This window comes from Alligator mississippiensis, chromosome 4 (genome assembly GCF_030867095.1).
Source record: "Alligator mississippiensis isolate rAllMis1 chromosome 4, rAllMis1, whole genome shotgun sequence".
NCBI lineage: Eukaryota > Metazoa > Chordata > Crocodylia > Alligatoridae > Alligator > Alligator mississippiensis.
The window spans coordinates 100,295,213-100,317,549 of NC_081827.1; the positions used below are offsets into that span (position 1 = coordinate 100,295,213).

Consider the following 22,337-nt stretch of genomic DNA (forward strand, 5'->3'; position numbering starts at 1 on the left):
CCCAAATCCCCAGTTTGGAAAAAAATGGCAAGACAGAAACACCAGGCATAATGAACAGCATTTAAAATGATATTTTTTTCTTCCTTTGGAGTTTGGCTAATTTATAATCTATAAAAGTCCCTGCATAATTGTGTCTTGATTAAAATGGTATAATTAGGCGCTCTGGATCTCTCTCCCCTTTCCCTAAGATTATTTCTGTCTAATTGCTTTAATCTGTGTTTTCACGTACCCACTAGAAAATCAAAGCGTGCTCCCGGGAGGACACATGTGAGAGTGAATAAAGCTGGCAACTCATTAAGTGCAGCAGAGAGAGGAAACTGCATCTAAATCACAAATACGTTAACGAGGTGAAATAAAAAAATGTAAAAGAATAAATAAAAGAGAGCAGGGTTTTAAAAAATCCATAGATTTTAATATTAATTAAAACATGCTGAATAGCAAATCGGTCCTTGTTAAAGTCAGCTGCTTGTATCATGGATGAGTGGGAAAGTAAGGGCAAGGAGATGTTAATCTTTTTATCCAGTCCATCTCTGTGAGCCAGGTGTCCTGGGCATACACCTGGTTCTTACAAGCTGCTCACATGCCTGGTGAAGAAAAGGTGAAGAAGTTATTTGGGTGGGGATTTCAGAGCAGGTGGAGGGGATTGAAGAAGGGCCTATATCCCTTCTCATTTGAGGCAATGGTAAATTCTCCTTGATCTCAAAGGCAGGTGTCAGAGCCTGAGAGAAAGCAATACTTAGGTATCCTCTGTAGACACCTACTCAGTAGAGAGGTGCAAGGAGATATTGTAACAAAACCAAAACCCCCAAAGCCCAGGAGATGAAGTTTGGAAATCAGAGGAAAAGTAGTACCGTTTTAAAGTATCTGGCCATATTTACTTGAGCAGTTCTGTTAACTTAAGCTCTAGAAACTTGACAGCAGAAGTGAGCAAATAATTTGTTTAAGCATAATTTATCCAACCCATTTAACCTCTTTTTTATGTTTGCAGATCACAGTTGATATGCGCTTTGCTATTTGTCTAAGACATTCAAATAGATCGATTTTTTTCCCCTCACTGGGTTCATTGCAGATATCCCACATTCAAATTGCATTGCTTAGCTATGGTTGGTCAGAAGACTCACATGGCTATGTTTCTATTCTTGGATTCAAAGAGAGAGGCAAGAAGCATTTTTTTGGAAGAAGTACCTGTGCATGGGCAGATCTAGAATTTTGAAAAGGTTGTTGCAGATGGCAAGGTGCATCACCACATATAAAACAATACATCTTTTTCTCCAGTTCAAAATAAACTAGAAGCTTTACTAATACACTAGGGGCCTAGGGCTGTATTACTCAGTTGAAGAATGAAGCAAAAACAAATATAATGTCATTGGAATGAGTTGAAAACAGTTTACAGGTCTGTGAAATAGGAACGTCATGACCAGGAACAACAAACAGACAGGAGAACTGCAGAATAAAAGATAACTGGATTGGTGGAACATTAAGACCATTAAAAAGAAAAAAGGGTCATAAACACTTATGGAATGAAATATTTAGGAGGGATCAGGTATATTAGAATGAACCATATGGTATATTATAATGAGTGCTGCCTGACTAGAAGTGCTGCTGCCACTTCCAGGCAGTTGGTTTTCAACTTTGGGTGGAGCAGGAATCAAGGTCAGGTGTAAATGCATCAGAGCGCCTCTCCTGGATCTGCCCCTGTACTGGTGTGACTGAGAATAGGTGTCTGTGATGGTCACACTTGTTGCAATGTGCAGGTCTGTGTCTTCCAGCATTTTTGCTAGTGAAAGGCTATTGCTGAAATGTTTATTAAAAGGGAGTGTAAGAGGAGCATGATTAAGGCCAAAAGGGTCCACAGAATTGGCTGGCACATTGCAGAATGCTGTTGGCATTCTCCTTTCTTTGCCTTCACCTGACTGCGCTTTGAATCAGATACACATAGGGGTTGCTCCATAAGATGGTGAGCAGATCAAGGAAAACACATTAGCTTTGGTGGGGCTGTTCCTGTGCTTAAAGTTAAGCAGGTGAGTAAGTGCTATGCTGGGTCACAGTCAGAGAAATCTACAGCATTGCAATCAATGTTAAAACTCCCATTCACTTTAGCAAAGTGAGGATCACATCCCGTGTACTCAGAAACTTTCAGAATCAAGCACTGGGTAAAAGCAGCTGTCATCCCATTGCAGCAGCTGAAGGGATAATACTGGAGAAATGACCTGCAGGACATGACTTCAAGAGGGCCAAATTGGTATCACTGAAGCCCAACCCTCATTAAATGGAACCCACCACCAGGTTACCCATAATCTTATAATACATGGATTTTAGGCAATTGAGTGTGTTTATGACATGTGGGTTAGCTAAGGGTGTTCCATAGGTGAGAACTGTATAGAGAGCAGACATAAAATATTCATGTTATTTGCTTTAATAATTTATGGCTGTCATCTACCTCCTTGGATATTTTTGTATAAATCTAATAATAACGATGTATTATTATGCACACCAGGTATTATTAACTTTCCCCACATATCAGGAGACTGTCTCTCTGTGTTTTCATCTGCCTTGAAACTGTGATATAGGCAATTTTCTTTCTAAGGTCAATATTTTTTTTTAAACTAGAATCACCTGGTTAACATTTGATCTCTCTCTCCCTGAGAACCAGTCAGCCAGTTAGGTAGGAAAGGAGCAGGAGTGGTAAACCAGGGTTTTGATCCAGTCACATTTGAAATTGATAGGAGTTTTGCCAAGGATTTCCATAGCAAAAGGAAATTTGTCCTGGGCAAAGGCAATGTCCCCTGGACTACCCAGACTCTGGTTATTTTCTCTGTAATCTGGTCGCAGGGGGAGTCCTGGCCAGTATGTGAAGTGCCCCTGTACATGAGGACAGGAGAAGGTGGGGGGAGCTCTGTAGCAGGCATTTCCAGGAGTGCTGCTAATACTCAGCACACAGATAAAGCTTTACAAATATTAACTAATTAATGCATTGCCACCAAGAAGTGATGTTATCCACATGATTTGCCAGATGGGGCAGCCAGTACTCGGTCCAGGGTTACAAACTGAAACTGTTTCAGATCCAGCACATCCCAGTCAGTACAATTCCTCATACCCCAGACCCAGTTGCTAAGCTGCATCTCTCCTCTGGCAGTGATCTGTGGCCTGTCTCCCCCAAGCCCACTCAACACACCTCATGGGTGGGTTGGAATCTACTCTCAGCATCCAGTGCTCGTGTCCTCTCATCATCAGCTCCTAAAGGCCTTTGTATGGGTGGGCAATGGGCAAACAGAGGCATGAGTCAGTGCAGGGAGTTGCCCAACATCACACCATGAGTTGATGGTATTGCCATTCTCTCAGGGGACTTGCCTGCCAGGGTGCTCTCTTTATCAGGCAGGCTACTTCTTGCATGAAAGCAAGGAAGAGGGAAGGAGACTGAGACAGAAAGGGGACAGAGAGTCAGATAGACAAGCAGAGGGCCTAGAACGGAGAGATCTCTCCATCTGCCTCATCACTCCTCCCCCATTCCACGGGGCTTTTTTTTTTATGTTCATTGTGTCTCATTCCTGACGTGAAAGATTAAAACAGAAGAGATTAAAAGATTACACAAAGTGGATGAGGTGGAATTTGCTGTCTCTCTGCCTCCCTCTTGCTGGGATAGAGCTCTGGAAAGCCCCCCTCTGGCTCCCTACCTTTCCTCCTGCCCACCTCCCTCTCATCTCCCATTGATCTTTGTAGATCAAAAGAACTTTTGATTTGGAGGTGTGCATGTCTGTCTGTCTGTCTTCAAGGCTTCTTTCTGATCCTTGTCCAGTCATCCTCTACAGCTGGGGGCTTGAAATATGGGGTGTAGGTCAGGCAGGAGTGGGGTGGCATGAGAAGCTGTGAGCCTGGGATCAGTGAAGGCATGGTGATGATGTCTTAGCTGGCCCCCTGGGACTCCCAACTCCTGCTCACTGTCCTCATTCTGCCCTCTAAGACCAGAAATCTGTGCCCTCCAAGGGGGTCTGGGCCATGGCAAGGAGAATCTGAGACAACCTATCCCAATTCCTGTGAATCTTCAGTATAAAACCAGCTTGGGGTCCCCTGGAGGAGCAGAGTGGGAGAGCGCAAGCACTGAGGCTAATCTTCTTTTCCACACCAACAAAGAGAGGAATAGCCAGGTTCTTCTCAGGGAGCGGGGAATGGGCAGAAAGCAGGAGCTGAGTCTGCCCTGCTCTCTCTCACCTGTAGAGCAGATGGATGGTCCCTCCAGGGCAGGAGCTCATCCTGCAGGGTGTTGCATCCCCAGAATTTATATTCCACCCTGAAAAAGGTTTTTTAGGCTGTGGTTCTAGAACAAAGCAGAGATCAGTCTCAGCTCTTACACAGAGGCTGAGGATGGAGCACAACCCTATTTTTGGTTGGACAATAACCCACCCCAGACTCCCGTGATGTACATTTCATTGTGGGACCCTCTTCCTGCTCAGATCTATGCAAGCGCTGTGGAACCATGGAGGGTGCTGACGGTTCCATCATGGCTGTCCTAGCTGATTGTTGCAAGGTTGGAAGCATCAAGGTGTTTTTCCAGTTTTGAAAACATGATGCCTTCCTGCTTCTTTGTAGAGTGACTTATGACTCTTTTCTTGAGAGAACAGGGGTTCACCATGGCACCTTCTGCAGACTGACCAGTACCCCTCAAATCATGAAAGAGACTAGCTTAGACTGGGCCATGCTGCCTGGTGGTTGATGTCAGGGGAAGAGACTCCAACTCAGCTCACTGGCAAGACCCTGATGGCCTATGCAATCCTGTAGAAGTGCCAAGTAGATGACTTCCTCTTGTGGGCTCAGATCAAGTGTAGTCCTATGCTTACATAGCTAGGAGAACAACGTGGCCGTGGAGGTGGTCTTCCCAGTTGCTCCCAGGGAAGACCGCCCTCCTGGCATGGGGATAGTACCTGCTAAGGTGATATATAGTAAACCTCCCACTTAGCTGCTGGAGTGGGAAGGTCTTGGCTTTATGTCCACTTTATGGAAATGGGAGACTCCTCCCTAGCTTGCTCACTGGGGCCATATGGCTGGGGGCAAGCGAAACTTGGGGGCATCTGAAATCCAGGCCTCTGGGCTTGGGCCTGCACGTAGGATGCCCGCTAAAGGATTTGGGAACATCTGAAGCCCCAGATGGGGGTAGAGGATGTTTGCCAGTAGTAGGGCCACTTATGGTTCTGGACTAACTCATGGATTTGGAATTTGTTTTGGCTAATTTGGCTTGGAATATGGAAAATTAAAAAAAAAAAGTGCCAAATAGATGACTTTCAGGCTGTCAGTGCCGGCCAGCATAGTAAGTGGGACAGACCTCTGTGTACAGAGCTGTGAGGGCAGGACTTGGTGCTGCTGCCACGTCAAATGGCTCTGAGGGGAGCGATTAGGACAGACTGCGGTGCTGGTGCTATTCCAAATGAAGCCCATCTCTTTGTACAGGGTGGGTAGTTCAAAAGCTAATTGCTATAATGAGCAGTTAGGGCAAAAATGGGTACTGGTATAATTGAAAATGGACACAGGGTCCATTCAGTGCAGAATGAGACAATAACGTTAGTCATGCATACTGCTTGGCACTTAGTGCTTTCCACCCCCCGAAACACCGTGCATACCATTAACCATGTAAAATGGGCCCAACTACTCCATACAGGGCAGTTCCCGGTCCCCATGCTGTGGAAAGCAGACCCCTTTCTTCCATCCCCCCGCTTCTTTCCTTCCTTTTGGAGTCCCAGAGCTAACCTGTGAGGGTAAGAACACATGGAAAGAAAGGAACCCTCCACTCACTTTGTGTTTCTCTCTGTCTCTTCAGCTGCCTGTGAGGAAGGTTTAAGGAAAATAATGTAATAAAAGCCAAGGCCCAGAGAAAGCTGATTCATCCCCTGCCCAGGGCCAGCGGCCGGCTCGGAGTGGAGCTGTAAAATCAATCTGTCACTGCTCACTGCATTATAGATCAGCGGAGAGATTCTGGCTGCAGCAAGAGGCTGAGCCTGGCCTCTTCGTGGGCCCCTCCTTCCCGAGTCAAATCCAGAGATGAGATTGCAGCCCTGAGGAGGGATAGGCACAGACAGACAGACAGAGGGAGAGAGCTCAGCTGTGGCTTCTCTTTCTCAGTCACATTGCTTGCTGTGCTCCAAAGGCAGATTCCCCTGTGCACAGGACTGCATTCCCTGCACCTCTTCTCCCTTATAGGATTACCTGGACCAGGAGGAGGGGCAAAAAGGGTGCTTGACTCACTCCTTTCATGTCCCTTTGGGAATGACTGTCCTACACCTCAAAACAGCCTTATGTGGGGTCCAGCCATGAAAGAGGAATAGGAAGAGGCCTTATACCACAACATGCCTCCCAGATTTGGAGCTCTCCATAAGGCTGATGTAGCTGCTGGCATATGTTACAACTTCTGTCGATGTCAGTACAACTATTCCTATTTTCCCTTGTGCTGCCTCCTCCCTGGGTCATGTCATGAGGTTGTATTGGTGAGCAGCATAGGGTCGTGGATCAATTATGTTAACACTGCACTGAACGTATTCCTTTGCACTGTTTCACCCCCCATCTCCAGAGCTACATTATGAGGCCCAAAATCTACCCCTTGTCTTCTTGCTCATCTTCTCTGAGGCAGGCAGTTGCAAAATAGAGGGCTCAGGCCTGCCTAGAAGGGGAGAGCTCCACTGGGGAGAAAAAAAGATCTTGGTCATTGTGCTGGAAGGCATGCCTCTACAGCTGAAGATGGGGAAAATACTCTTAACTTCTGTAGTAGACCGGTTGGGGATTTTCTGACTAAGCAGCTTTCTGTCAGAAAATGATTAGCTGAAACCAAAACTTTTCTCAGAAATGTAGAGACCAGTTTCACCAAGGATGGAATTTGTGGAAAAATGAGAGAGCCGTCTTTCCCCTCCATAGAGCCACATAGTTGGAGGTATTGGCCTGGGATGTGAAAGACCTGGGTTCAAGCCCTGTTTTGTCTGAGTCAGATCTGGGTTTGGGTTTTAGTCTCCCACACCCCAGGTGAGTGCCCCTGAGCCCCTGGCTCTTGGTGAGGGGTGGAGGAGGCGGGGGGTGGATGTCTCAGTTTCTCCTGTTGGACCATGTTTTAAACAACATGTAAAACCTTCCTTTGGCTGCAAATGTATTCTTTGGCTAGAATAGCCAACAGCCTATTAGTCAGGGTACTCAAAGGGGAACAGAGGTCCAAACCCTGAGTCAGGCACAATTGAAGGCTGAATCTTAGTCTCCCACATGAGTAGTCAAATCACTGACTGTTGGCTATTCTAGGGGGCTCTCTCTTTCTCTCTCTCTTTTTTTCACTTTGAAAGATCTTGAGCTTGTCCCAGGTGAAACAGAAAATGTTTTGAAATCTCAACAACTTCTTCTGCAGGACAGAAAAACATTTCCCACCCAGTTGTATTCTTTTGTCTACTCAGCCATGGCAAATGGTAGAAAACTCATTGGCTGGGACATTTACAAATGACCTGAGCAAAGTCAGGGAGAATATACTGAGAGAGAACAGAGAATATATTGCAGGCAACAGTTCCATATTGACCCAAGCAATGGCCCAAGAAGGGACTGATTATGTCTAGTCTGCTCCTAATGTCTCTGGTTCTAAAATGTGTGTGTGTTGTGGGCCAGTTTCCTGCAGCTGGTGTACTTGAACTGTTTAGGGGAGGCTATAGAGCAGTTCCCCAAAGTAGTTGTGTATCTGATACGAATCTATGAGGCTAATATACATGCATGTCCTTGGAAAATGGGTTGTTTTTTTTCCTAGAAAGGATGTTGTTTTTTGTCCTGGAGATATAATAATTTTCCTGTTGTTTTTGTACAGGGGTGTATGTGTGTGTGTATGTGTGTGTGTGTGTGTGTGTAAGAGAGTGAGAGGAGCTACTTTCTCTGCCACTTTGTGACTTGTTTGTAAGGGAGATGGCTCACTTCTTTATGCCTGTTTCTCTTCATTGTGTGACTAGCTTTATAGCTAGTGTGTTTGGCCTCTGCATATATAGTAGTTGTGGAACATGTGGCAGTTTTCCTGCAAATATTGTGTGCAGATGACAGGGATGTAGGCAGTCATGCCCCTGCCTATTTTGTATTTGTATGCTGATAGTTTATTTCCTTTTTGGTCCAAATGTGGTTAAAGAACATGGTAGTTTCTCTATAGGTCTTTTGTATGCTTATGAATGCATGTGTATTTGACAGGCAGGGGTGATCTTTGGATCTATACAGCACCTGGGTTCCTGGTCCACTGACTGGGATACCAACAATACTACTACAATACAAATGATCAAATCTTTTATAACATAGCATCGCATTATTAATAAATAATACAGCTGTTCCATACACGTGCCTCTTGTATGTTTGAGAAACAGGGCAGTTGCTCTACAGCTGCTGCACTTTTGTGTGATTGAAGTTAGTAGTTTGCCTCCAGCTGTTGCATGTATTTGTGTGCATGTATCCATGAAACAGAGAAAGAGAGAGAGAGAGAGAGAGAGAGAAGGATGGGTTATTTCCCAGAAGCTGTTGCATGTGTGTTTATATTTGGGAATAGGTGATGGTTTCACTCCAGCTGTTGTTTGTGTGGGTGTGGGTATTGGGAGGAGGAGATGTGGATAGTTCCTTTCCAGTTGTATGTGAGGCATTTGGGCCCTCTTCATTCAGTTGTTGCAGCTGATACACGTGTTTGTGTGAAGGACATGAGAAATTGGCTTGAGAACAAATATGGATAACACAGGCCCTGAGAAAGGCCCTAGAAATGAGGTGGTCTCTAACCATCAGAGCAGTGGGGTACTGGAACAGCCTCCCGCCAGGGACAGTGGGAGGCAAACAGCCCAATCGATGATAAGATGGAGGTTGACCAATTTGTGAACAGATTTATATGAGGCGGTTGCTTGCAATATCAGGAGACTGGATTTGATGACCCAGAAGGTCCTTTCCAGCCCTCTGCTCATAAGTTTCTTTGTAGCTGTTACACATCTGTGTGTCTGAGTGAGTCTGTGGCGAGTGTGAACTGACACATCTTCCCTTTGGTTGTTGCAAATGTCAGTGTATGGATATGTGTCTGTGTATAGGGAAGAGACTGAAGGCAGGGATTGTTTCCATACCATAGTTATGTGTGTATGCCTCGGTGAATGAGGTGGGTAGGTTCCCTGTAGCTCTTGTATAAGTGTGTGTACAGGGTTGAGGGAGTTACCCAGCACTATGGCATGTGTATGTGAGTACAGGGGGAATGTGTTAATTATCCAGCAGCTGTTGCAAGTGTGTATGTGTGCACAGGGGTTTAGGTTGTAGCCGTGTTGGTAAGAGCACACACCAACTGCTGAAACTTCCTTAGCCTGATGAAGGGTTTTTGAACCCGAAAGCTTGCTTAATAACTATTCTCCAACTATTTGGGTTGGTCTAATAAAAGATATCAAATTCACCCAAGGAACCTTGTCTGCCTATGTGTGCACATGCACTTGGGGGGAGGGCTGTAGCTACCAAGCAGCTGTTGCATGACTGTGTGTGTGGGGAAATGTGCACAGCTACCCATCAGTTATTGCCTGGGCCTATGTGAGGGGATGTGGACAGCCCCCAGCAGCTGATGCATGCATAGGTACCAACTTTTATTTTTGCAGGGGGGGAGGAGGTGCTAAGATGGTGGACACATGGAAAGTTTTACACATTTCAGGCGACAACCCTCTTCCTGAGGGGGGCCAGGGCCCTTGGGCCTCCATATACTCAGCACCTCTGCATGCATGGTTGTGCAAAGGGAGAAGGGGGGTGCTTTTCCTCCCTCCAGCTGTTGCATGCATGTGGGGATGTGAGGCAGGGAGAGACTGCCTCCTCCCCAGCAGCTGCTGCATGTGTGTGAGAGAGAGGAGGAGAAAGGACTGTGAGTTTCTTCCCTACTGCTGTTGCATGTGCATGTGTGTTTGTCTCTTGTGTAAGTATATTTGCAGAGGGGTGAGGTAGTTACCCAGCAGCTGTTGCATGTGTGCATGCAGACACAGATGAGTATCTGTGCCTATGTGAGGGGGGAAAGGACTCGGTGGGTTTCTCCCTTTCAGCTGGTGTGTGTGCCTGCGTGAGAGAGAGACAGGGGAGGAAAGATTGCCAACTGTTGCGTGTGTGTGTGTGTGTGTGTGTGTGTGTGTGTGTGTGTGTGTAAGGAAGAAGGACTGAGTTTCTCCCCCGCAGCTGTTGCGTGTGTGTGTGTGTGGGGGGGTGAGACTGAGTTTCTTCCTCGCAGCTGTGGTGCGCGTGTCTGTCTGCTAGGGTGGGGGAGGAAGGGCTGTGTCTTCCCCCGCAGCTGTGGCGCGTGTGTGCGGGTGCGGGGCTCTCGCCCGCGGCGGCTGCGTGGGGGTTGGAGGCGGCCTGCGGCGGGGGCGGCCGATGCCCGGTGCCCGCGCCCGGCCGGGCCCCCAGTCAGTCACCGCGCGCCCAGACCTGCCGCCCCGCCCCGGCCCCGCCTGTCTCGCGTGTGCGTGGCGCGGAGGCGCCGGGGGGCGGTCACACACACACACACACACACACACACGCACGCACGCACGCGCGCAGAGGCGGCGGCTGCTGCGAGCTCCAGCCCCGGCATCGGCAAGCGCCCGCGATCCGCGCCCGCCTCAGGTACGTGCGCCCGCGCCGCCCGCCCCGGCTCGCTCCTGGCTCCCGGTGGGGCTGGGGGAAGGGCAGGGGTGTGTGTGTGTGTTGTGTTGTGTGTTGTGTGCGCTGGGTGTGTTGTGTGCGCGCGCGCACTGGGGGGTGTGTGTGGGTGCTTTGTGTGTCTGTGTGTTGGGGGCTGGGGGGCTGTGTGTTGGGGTGTGTGTTGGGGGTATGCGTGTATGTTGGAGGGTGTTGGGGGGGTGTGGGTTGCGGTGTGTGCATGTCGTGTGTCTATATGTGCTAGGTGTGTGTTGTGTGTGTGCGTGCTTTGTGTGTCTGTGTTGGGGCTGCATGTGTGTCTATGGTGTGTGTGTGGGGGGGTGTTTGTGTGCCCCCCCCCCCCCGGGATTTCTGAAGCGTTCAGGTGAAGGGGGGAAGCAAGGAGAGCTCTGCCTGGAGGCGGTGTGTGTGGCGTGTGTCCCTGCCTGGGGTTTCTGAATAGACACTAAAGCTGCTGTGAGCAGCTGGGGTCAGCTGGATTTCTCCGCTCCAGCCCCTGCGAGGAGGGGAGGCTGGCATTTCTCCTTGTCCCTCAGGGGGTGGTAGGGAGAGGGTCTCAGCCCTAGCATTTTTTCCTCCCCCCCCCTCCCCCCCTTTTCAGGGGGCTTTGGAAACTTTGATGGAGGGGGGGCTCTTTGCAGAAGCAAGTGTGTGTGTGCATGTGTACAATGTGGTAGGTCTGTGTTTCGGAGGTAGAGAGAAGTGAACCTTCTCTCTCTTTCTCTTTCTGGCTTCTCAGGTCTCAGCTGAGAGGCTTGCTGAATGCAGAAGAGTCCCTCGCTGCATGTGTGTCTGGCTCTGCTCATTTACACTGGGGGCCAGCACGGGTATTTGTGTATGCGTGTGTGTTGCTAGCAGGGTATCCGCGTGCCCAATTGTTCAGCCCAGGGAAAGGATGCCCACATTTTTATGCATGAGCATCATCCTGCTTTGGGGCATGGGATGGGGGGAGGAGAAGCTGAATGAAAGAATGAGAGCCAGAGGAGGGAGAAGAGATGCATCCCATTCTCATCCCAGGACAGACGGAGGAAAGCGGCTGCTGCTACTGTTACAGAGCTCGGATCTGGCTGGAGAGCAGCATAAATCTGCTAATGCTGCAGCAACCAACATGCCTGGGAGCTGCTGTGCGTATGCCTCTGTGTGTATGCTTGTGTGACTGGCTGTGCATCTGTGGGCATGGGTGTGAGCATCTGTGTAGGCATGTGTCTGCATGCATATATGCCTGCTGCCTGCACATGCAAATATAGGTGTGCTTCTGCATGTGCATACATGTGTATGTGCAGTTGTACATGCCCATGTAGAATCACACATGAGTTCCTGCAGGTGTGTGTACATGTGTGGAGGATTTGGAAGCTTTTGATGCTTTGGTATTTAACCCAACAGACAGGGTTTGAGATGGAGTAGGGGGATGCTGAGATGAGCTCTGGGGCAGGCTGGTGTGGTATGCATGTGTGCCATGCTTCTGGATGAGGGAGGAAGGAGAAGAGGTGTCCATGCTTTGGGGCTTGGACACCTCTTCCTGCAAGAGCTCGCCTGCATTGCATTCTGCCAGCCCTTTGTCACGCATTACAAGGTGGTGGGAAGCAGGAGTGGGTGGTAGGCAGAGTTGGGGAGGCGGGATAGAGGGGGATGGTTTGCCTGGGCATTCAGTGGCACTTATGTGCTCACTCTAGAGTGGTCTCTGGTGACCAACCCCCCTCTGGGTGGGTCTGGGGGAAGTGCATCACTATTACAATATGCAAGGAAGGCTTCATTTGTATGGAGCATGCATTATTAATATTTTAAAATGCAACCCCCTCTCTCTCCATCTCCTCCCTGTTTGCATACTATAAAGGCCTTGAAACTGCAGAGGAGTGGAGGGGGCTGCAATGCTGGAGGTGGGATAAGGTGGAACCCCCTCATCAAATAGATTTCCATGTCCCTACCCCCCTGTTACATGGTTTGCTTTAAGGAAAGCCATCCTGCAAGCAAGCAAATATGCCCCAAAGCTGAGGTGCCACAGGAAGGCTTGTGTCTGTGGCTCTTAGCCCATGGCAGTTTGTGGGTGTTTGGGAAGCCGTTTCTCAGTGCTAGGCTGTCTGATGGACTGTTTGTGAGTGGGTTATTGGAATCCAGCTCCTGTTACACGGCATGGATGCAGGTTGAGATTTAAATCAGAATGCTGTTAATTTCACAAACCTAAAATGGCAAGATGGGTATGAAAATGAAGGATGGAAGTGGTGGGTGGGGGAAGTGGCTTAAATTCCTGTTTCCCATTTGACATTTGTCCCACGAATGAATGCAGTCTTGGATATGCCTCGTCAGAAGCTGTGTTAGAGCCAGTTCATCCAAGGCAAGATCTTAGCTGCTTCACTGTAAGCAGTTAAAGCTCAAAAGATCTTAATGACCACATCAGAGCCATTTCAGCTGCAAAAAAATCATAGGAGCTTCACCAAGGCCTGTTTAGATCCTCAAAAGCTCCAGTAGATCTAAGTGGTCACAGCAGAGCTGGTTTAACTCAGTAGACCTCGCTGCGCTGTACTCAAGAAAAGAGCTTAGCTCCTTGTGGACCACATTCATAGATATGAAATCAGGGCGGGAAAAGTGCTTGCCTATGGAAAGGTGCAGGTGATCTTTTTCCAGGGAAAGGGCTCCTTTGAATCTGGTTTGTCTGGTCTTGCTGTCCCTTTCAAAAGATCATAGAATGTCTGGCACCTTCAGGAAACAGCAGGAAGATCTGTAACACCCTGGGACATCCTTCCCTTTCTGCCTCTGTGGGAAGGTCTTCTAGGTTAGTTCCGGCACTGGCCACCACCGTGTTAAGATTCACTGAATGGCTCTCAACCTGGTTTTGTTTTGCATCTCCATGTGAGGCCTTCCCATGAAGTGATGTTATATGGTGATGTTGAGTCTGCCTGTAAAGATGGGGGGAGAATGAACAGGGAGAAACTCTAATGCCAGGCTGAATGATGGGGTATCAAGGAACAAAATGTTCAAGGCAGTCCATTTATATAGAGGCTGTTCATGCCTTAGGCTGGCTGAAAGGCAAGAGTTCAGGGAGTGGAATGGATGTTGGTGACTCTGTTACCCCTGTCCTTCCTCCTATCTCTGGAGAGATGATCTGGTGGGGTGACTTTCCTGCATCCAGGAACCAGAATTAAGGCTGCAACAAATGGCAAAAAGAGGCAGATATACTACACTGGCACTGGTGTCATAGGAACAGCTTCAGCAGTGGGATAGCATGTTTGGCAGCTTCAGCTGAGGAATGATCTTGTGGTTACAGTCCTAGACTAAGCTTCAGAAGACCTGGCTGTAAGTCCCAGCTCTATCATGTGTTCCTGTGTGACGTCAGCCAAATTACCTAGTTTATCTGTCCCGTGGTTCATTGCTTATAAAATGGAGTCGATAATAATAGTTCTCTGGCCCATCAGGGTGTTGTGAGGTGTCCAGCTACTGCTGTGATGACAACTACATAACTGGCTGGTAGACAGAAGCCATTAAAATAATTTTCCAGTGCAGAGGAGCCTGACCTTATTTGCTTAACACTTACAAGTCAAGAGGAAAATCTGGTTACAACTGTGACTGGTTGATGTTCAGAGGGGAATGGCTGCTGTGGGATACCTTTGATCTAGGCCATGAAAGGGAGGGACCAGCTAATTAGCAACCAGGTCAAGGTTAATGACCACATCTTACACTCGGACTGTTCTCACAAGTAGCCATTAACAGTTGCTAACAGCCTTGGGTTGAGAACCTGTTGCTGCTTAATGGCCCTTTAAAGTACAGTACCAGATACCAGGGTATCAGGGTGAGGGTATGAAAACCCTAGACAGACAGGTACATTTCTCTCTGTCTCTGGTCTTGTTTGGTTTTGCTGAAATCTCATGAATCTTAAGCTTTCTGAGAGCTTTGGTGAAACAGCAGCATTGTGAATCTGATAGCAAAGTACAAGCGTGCTAAGTGTGCACAGAAGGATTTTGAAATCATGGTCCTCTTAGGAGAGTTCTCGGCCCCAGTGTAACCTATACAGATTATGTTTGTAAGGCACTCAGTGAGCTTTGGATTCAAATTTCTCTGTAAATGCCAATGGTGGTTGTTGATGTCATAATGCTTGTGCTGGGAGGGCAGAGTGAACCGTTATGGGACATGTGTCTATTGACTTGTTTTGTGCTGTGGAAAAGTGGGTTCCTGGTAAGTAGGGGTTGTCTTGCAGGTGAGGCACAGGGCTGGGAGTAAGAATACTTGGGTTCTCTTCCTAACTGTGCCACTGCTTTCCTGAGTGACCTTGGGCAAGTCACTTTCCCCTCTCAGTGCCTCAGGGTCCTTAGCTATAAAATAGGCCCACTGCTCACCTCCCTCATTAGTTACAGTGTTTATAAAGTGCCTGTTGAGAAGCTCTTTGAGATTGTTGGGTAGAAGGTGCTGTTGAAATGTTCCCACACTACTGATTGGGAAGTGCAAGTGGAAAGATCAGCTCCTTCAGCAAGTTGTATGCTGGATCTGTGGAGCAATGTGTCAGAGCTGCTTGAGTATTTCTGGGCTCCCTCTACTGGATGGGTGGAATGAGCTACTGTCTTTAAAGGACACGTGTTTGTGTGTAAGAGAGAGAGTGAGTGTCTGTGTGTGTACAGGCCTCATGTCTCCCTATTGGACTTCATCAGATTTGCCTGTGTGTATATCATCTCCTTTTCCTGTCTGAGGCAATGGAGCTGCTTCGTTAGCTCTATGGATAGAGGGCCTGTGCTTCACGAGATAAAGTTGTTGAATTGCATTCCCTGGTGCCTCATGGATGTAATGAGCTAGCCCTCCTGGCATCCGTATATAACTACGCCAAGAGACATTGAGCCCTGCAGTGTGCCACTAATAGTGCCTCTCTATACTGCTCTGGTGAGACCAGCCAAGAAAAAGCATCCAAGTCTGGGTGCCGTGCTAGCAGAGGGATGTTGACAAATTGGAGGGAATTCAGAGAAGAGCAACAAAAATGATTAAGAGCCTAGAGGGACTGATTTATGAGGAAAGATTAAAAGAGCTAAATATGTATAGCTTGGCTAACTGATGACATGATAACAGTCTACAAGTATTTGAGAGATGTAAACATGAAGGAGGGAGAGGATTTGTTTAAGGTGGCACAAGACACTGGAAGTTGGCATTATGGAATGAAGCAAAGCAAAGCAGGAAATTCAGTTTGCTTTTGGGAAATGCCAGGCACTTCCTGGGGCTGGGATTCTCTCAGATGACGGAGTAGTCTCCCAAAGGCAGTCTGACTACAGGATTGCTTGGAGCAATTAGTGATACTGTGGTAAACAGTACCTTAGGGTATGGTATTGCCTTGGCTGTGGGTAAGGGAGGATGTGACCTAAGAGGCCTTTTTCTTCTCTAATTTCTAGGATTGTCTGGGTTGCTTTGTGATATAGCTGACTGCATTGTATTGCTTTCCTGTTTCTCTGCTGGGGAAAACTATAGAGACAGTAAATCCAAGAGAGCTCAGAGGAGAGATGCCTTGTTACTCCTTGATGCCTTGGCTATGCCATCCCCAGCCCAGCCCACTCCTCCCAGGTGCTCTAGACAAAACCAGCTGTTGGATAAAGTGGGGAGGGAGAGGCTGTGCTAGATGGGCATGCTGTCCAGACCACTTGCTAGAGCGACCCAGGCTGCAGCAATCGCTTCAGAGGGCTCAGCCTCCCCAGTCACAGACAATCCAGCACTGGGGTAGTGGGGTCAGGGTGATCTTCCCCTCCAGGCACAGGCACAACCAGGAGAGCAGGGGTCAAATGAAAACAAAATTAGCTGAGAGATTCGCATTGAGTGGCCAGGGATTCAGGGATGTGGAAGGAGCTGAAGAAGCATGAGCTCTGTCATGGACAATGTAGTGATGGGACTCTGTGGGAGTGGGGATTTGAGGCGGGGGGTTAAGCCTAAATCGTGGATAGACAGACACTGGAACAGCAGTCTGAGGGCTGGGCTGGGAGGTGCAGTGTTAGGGGAATTAGCCCCCAGTCACAGAAGGTCTCACACAGGAATTGGGAAGGCTGTCTCTGATCAAGATTACTGTTCAGCTAAGTTTCAGGCCCCAGACAGCAGGAAGGGACCTCCCTCGTGGTTTAAACTCCAGCTGGGTGGGTTGGGGGAAATCTGTGTTGTTTATCTTGCCCATTCTTGCTGTTCTAGTTGGACACTCTCCCTGTGATGGGACTGGAGATCTTCCTCACATTAAGGATGTCAAATGGTTTTGCATCATCTACCCCTGCTAGTATTTGATTCTGCTCCTGTGTTAATCTCTCTGTGAAAACCAACTTGTTCTTTGCCCTTGCAGTAGCATTGTCCTTGTTTTATCTTAAATCTGCTATTTCTGGTCTTCTCATTGCTTAATAGCACAGCCCAGCATTATCTAACACACTCTAGATGCTGGATCTGAGGCTGCCCAAGCCAAGTTCAATAATAAACCATGGCCAAGCATTATAGGTGCAAAGGTTTGTTTCTGGATGAGGTCTGAAATAATATGATGGAGATGCAGCTGGTGTGAGAGCCACTGTCCACTGGGACTGTGTGGAAGGACAAGGAGGAAGCTGGTATCATCTGAGGAGGAAGAGCAGTGAGGGACTCTGAGGTCATTTTAGAGAGAACCTAAGTCCATGAGGCAGGATGAAGCAGGACCATAGAGGGCTTTAGAAATTAACTTTTGAGCCATGTGCCAGGATGCACAGACTGTCTGGGAGCAACAGGGCTGTGCTTCCCGGTATGTGTGAGAAGGCAGGCTGGGGTGTTTTACACACACAGGGTCCTAATGTGCTGGAACCTGGGAAGGTCAGAGAGATGAGAGTTGAGAGCCCAACCCAGAGAGGTTGAAGGTTTCAAGTCAGTGATTTGCATGTGGGCAAGTCTGCAGAGGGGATGATGTGCAGATCTGGAGACACAGGAGCAGTGGGAAGTGGGAGTGCAAGGCTGAGGGTGGCACCAGTGTTACAAACTGTGGAGGGCAGCAGGAGACAGGAGTCAAGACAGGCAGCAGGAGTTGCATTTCAGGACAGTCCTCTTGCCTGAGAGCAGCATGTCTGTTTCTGAGGCAGAGAGCAGAAGGAGACTGACAGGAAGCCACATTGGCTTGATTCACAGGCAGAGAGATGGCGGGCAGGCAGGGTGCAATACAGGTGTGTGAACCAACAGCTGTCTCACCTTACTTAGAAGTGGTAGCCAAGGTTAAGGGCAAAGAGAAAGGTAAAGGCTTCCCTGACCTAGGGGATTTAAGCACCAAACCACCATGGAAGTTAAGACATGTGAGGCTAAATCCCTTTGGCTAAAATGTCAACCAGGATGACTAAAAGGGAAAAAGTGAAAAAGGTGAGAGGGCTGAGCATGTCATCTGTTGACACTTCAGGGGAAGGGCCTTCAAAAAGAGAGGAGTCCCATTTGGGACAGACAGCCTGAAGTGAGAGAGTGTAAGCAGAGCCCTTGACTGGAGGAAACTGGGCCTTTACAGTGGGGGCGGGGGACATGGAGTGGAATGGCCCAGGGTGGTTAAGGGGTTGGGAGAAAGAAACAGAAGGAGCCTAACAAAGGAAATCAGTTCTAAAGAGGGGCCTGGGGGAGGGTTTTCTGAAGCAAGCCTGGGGTGACATCTGGATTAAGGGCTGATGAGATAACTGGTAGTAGCTGTCCTCTCCAGCACTTTGCTGTGAAAAGAAGGATTGCAGATGGGCTATGGGGAATGCTGGGGCTAGGAGCATGCTGAGGTCCAGGGAGGGCTGTATAGAAAACTGGAGAAGGGATCAGTAGGCAGGGTCTGCTGGTGGTGGTGGAAGGTATGAAGCAAGAATGAGGAGAGGAGGCCTACTGAGAAGAAAGGAAATGGGGTCAAGGGAGAAGGAAGTGGATGGTGCTAGGGTGGGTTGATAGTGGGGTGGTGGGCTGCCAGGGTGTGCTGGTGCCCAGGGAAGGAAGCTGTGGTAAACAGCATGGGGTGGCACTGAGGACAGAACTGAGCATGGCTGTAGCACCATTGATATCATGATATTTCAGAATCATGCCCATGGGACCTTGGGTCTTTTATTCCCATAATCCTTTCCCATCGCTTCTCAGCCTTCATTCTTTCTGACTGCTTTCTTCCTCTCACCAGTGTTTGGGGCCCCAGTCTGGAGTATGGTATCCAGAATCATAAACTATTGAAGTCAGATCACAATTGGATATGAGATTCCCATCTCCCCTCCCAACAGCATCTCCCAGAGTCCTTGGCCCACCACAGGCAATCTGGTGTCTTAGTGTCTCCTCTGTGTTCCAGTCTCCAAGACCTTCTGGCTGGGCAGGTCGAGTTAATTCTGTAGGAGTTTCTCCTTCCCCAGATCATCTTCGTTGCAATTGGGGTAAAAGACAACTTTCCTTGTAGACTGAAGTGAGGGGAGTGGTGTGGAGACAGTTTTCTGCAACATATACTTCTAAAGAGGGTGAAGGGCATGAGTGGGAAGTTTGAGATCCCTGGAGTCTTCCAAGCCCAGATCAGAAGGGGATTTAAAAAGGAAGCCAAATTAAGTCACATGGCCACCTGTTTTCTGCCTTGTTGAGCAGTCGCATTTAGAGCTTGTAAGGGCTTGCTCCTCTCCGCCTCTAGAAAGCTGGTGAAACAGGACTAGGAGAACGCCAGTGAGTGTTGCATCTCAAAGTCCTGTACCTGGTACCATTGTCAGCCACTCACCTCTTCTAACTCTCTTCTGCCTTTTTCCATGATGCTTTTTCTTTTCTTTTCCATCTGTGCTCTCCTTTCTGTCTCCTCCCACAGTACTCTCCCCTCACTTAAGTGCCAGCTTGACCATGTGTCTCTGTTTGTTTTTTCTTAATCCATATTATGGAGCAGTGACAGACCCCACTGCAATTTTTTAAATCAAAGCCTTTATCTTGAATTGCACAAGGTCAGAAACCATCTTAAGGAAACAGCGGCTTTTCTAGATCTGCCTCAAAGCAACTTAAAAATGGCTCAACAGGATTAGAGAGAAAAGAGATTGTAAAAAAGGATATGGTTTGGCTGACGGCTGGCTTGAGGGGCAAATTCTGTACACTGCCAAGAAGGGAAGACAGGTCCGTTTCAGGTCTTGGCTACCTCTTGGAGCTGGCAAAGGGCTGGGAACTGCTGGGGGGAGGGAGGAGGGGCAGGCCTGGTGCTAAATGAAATACTAGGCATTACCATACAAGACAACCAACCTTAACTTAACGTGACATTACCAGCTTCATCTCAGGAAGGCACTTGGGGCAAGCTGGTGCTCCAGGGCTTGCTCTAAAGTCCGGGGAAGCCAGTGAGAATCTTTTCAATGACTTCAGTGAACATTAGATCAGGCTCAAGATGTTCTGCTGTGATTTGGCTACTGGCAGGCAGGGAGCCAGGGGCCTTGCCTGCAGGGAAGTGAGACTCCCCCTCTCCTGGTGCATTGTGCTGCCCACAGTTGAGATCCAAAGCCACTAACTGGGCACTGTGGCAATGCCAGTCTGTCTTCTCTGTGTGTCTGGGCACTTCTAGAAAGCATCTTCCAGTGTTTCGAAGAACAGCCAAGCTCCACCAGTGCTGCTGGTGCTGTGAGGCAGTGTTTAGAGTTGCCAGAGACCCAGTTTCATTTTCCTGGTCAGCATAGGCATTTGTTAACTCTTTATTTTTGCCCTCCTTTGCATGAAAATCTCACACGTGTATGAGTATGAGACATGGAGATCACTGTCCAGGGTGGATGTAGCATGAGCAGGTACTGGGTGACCAGAGGCCTCACTTGGCTGGAGCATCTCAGGCCCCACCTGCTTCATCACCTGAGCTCACCTTCACCACTCTTCCTGCCCATCCCAGACCTGACCTGCAGTGTCCTCTTGGCTGGTGCTGCTCCGTGTGTCTCTGGTCTATTCTGCCTGGTGGGTCTGTGACCTGCCCATTGGTTGACTAGGTTCAGACCCCTTGGATTCTGTCTCCATGGACTCCATGCAGCCACCTGCTGCCCCATCAGACCTGCCTGCGTGATGCTCTCCTATGCACTGCAGAAGTGCACAATCTGAACACCACAACCTATTCACGTGGCAGGTAATGCTATACATGCATCATATCCTTCTGGCCCTTCCCAAAGATCCCCTCTGCTCACCATCTCTCCCTCCTCCTAGTTCCTTCTCCTCTCTCCCTGTCAGCCTGTCATGCCTCTGAACACTTCTCCCTTGCCCTCTGGGCTCCTTCCTCCCCAAGCCTCCTCCAGCCAGCCAGAGCTGGTTGATACTCCACTCTTTTTTTCCCCAGTGTTACGGGTTCCCTGATGTTCCTTGTCACAATGGAGGCAGATTCCTTTCCAGATCAGTTCTGCTTCATCGGCCATCAATCCAGGATTCGCCACCATGCCTGAAAGGTTCAGACCTCGTGAGGAGAATGAAGCCCCTGTCCCGCGATGTGCTATTTTGCTCAAATTTTCCTTGGCTGCCTCCTAGCCTAGAGCAGCACCCCTTCCTCTGAGCATGTGCCTCCCACGGGGGAATCACATGCTGCCTCTGAGAAGGAGATTTACACATGTGAGGGGTGGGAGGATGGTCTTTATTCTTAACATTTTGTATTATCTCCATTAATAATACCACCTCTGCCTCACATACTAATTAAGACTCAAGACTGTTAATTTAATGGGGAATTCAGGCAGAGACCATACAAGATCGGCTGGATTAAGTTAACCTTATGGACTATTAATGTATCTCCTGGAGGGGCACTTCTTTGTAATGAGAATCCAGCTTGAATGGCAATTGGAGCCTTTGTTTCTCTCATGTTCTGCTTGAGAGAGGCTGAGAAATCCAGTAACAGAGGCCACTGCCAGTCAGGAAGATTGTAGCATATTGGTGGGGCAGCGGTGGGGGCCAGGTCTGGAACTGCAGGGGGGTGTTTCAGCTTAGGAGTGATAGGCCCTGGAATAGCGGTGGGGGCTCAGTTGGTTGGGAGTGAATAGATTGGGTAGGAGCGTGTCAGGCTGGAATAGCAAGGGATGTTGAAAGGCAGGGAGATTGCAGTTGATTTGTATGTGGGTGTCCTGGATTGGGACAGTGGAGAGGAGGTGCAGGGCTGTAGTGAAGGGCATTGTTTGGGTGGTGTGGACAGTCCAGAGTTGGACTAGCAGGTGGTGCTGAAGGCCAGAGTGTACACATTGAGCTGTGTGTTAAGTATGAATAGATATATGTGGCCTGGTTGGACTGTCCCACATGAAGAGGTCACCTATGTACATGAATGGCAAGCTGAAAGAGGCTCTTTTCAGTGCTTCTGGGGAGAAGTGTTATGGTAAACTGAAGCTGGATTTCTAGAGTCCTGGGGACAGCCTCTGACTACAGTCCAGCCCCAGGAGCTGCAGGTGAACCTGAACTGGATTTTCCCAGCATGCTTTTTTGCGCAGGGTAGATGACACTACTAAGGCAGGGGAGCTTCCAGTGTGAACTTTCTCATCTCCATGGAGTTAGTTGACCAATGCTGCAAGCAAGCAAACTTTCCTCCAGCTGAGGAGGAAAGGGCCAGGACTCCATATCACAGTATCAGTGAAGACTGTTTTAGGGAGTGGAGGGACCTGATACAAAATTCCAGGGCATGAAGTTCAGCTTGGAAACTGGAGGAAGATTTGGGGCTTTCTTTTCAGTGTATGAGGATGTGCAGAAGCCTTGGAGTTTTTTCTACAGGATCTGATCAAAAGGCTTAGGATTGTCTTAAGACCCAGAAACTTCTGAATCCAGGGACAGAGGTTTGGGGTTTAGGGCATGGG

General features: G+C 48.5%; 1 protein-coding gene and 1 long non-coding RNA gene across 2 annotated transcripts in view; one reads left to right on the forward strand and one right to left on the reverse strand.

Annotated features, from left to right (window-relative positions):
• Window positions 1-390: 390 nt before the first annotated feature.
• Window positions 391-5,929, reverse strand: LOC109283641 (uncharacterized). The gene is made up of 3 exons (XR_002090891.2): window positions 5,785-5,929; window positions 4,210-4,315; window positions 391-584 (listed from the first exon to the last, which is right to left on the reverse strand). It is a non-coding gene; the product is annotated as an uncharacterized LOC109283641 (long non-coding RNA).
• A 4,429-nt stretch (window positions 5,930-10,358) lies between these two features.
• ELFN2 (extracellular leucine rich repeat and fibronectin type III domain containing 2) overlaps window positions 10,359-22,337 on the forward strand; it is a 69,138-nt gene continuing 57,159 nt past the window's right edge. Inside the window, exon 1 of the mRNA XM_006270240.4 lies at window positions 10,359-10,587. The gene's annotated coding sequence lies outside the window, so the exon portion shown is untranslated. The remainder of the gene's footprint in view (window positions 10,588-22,337) is intronic.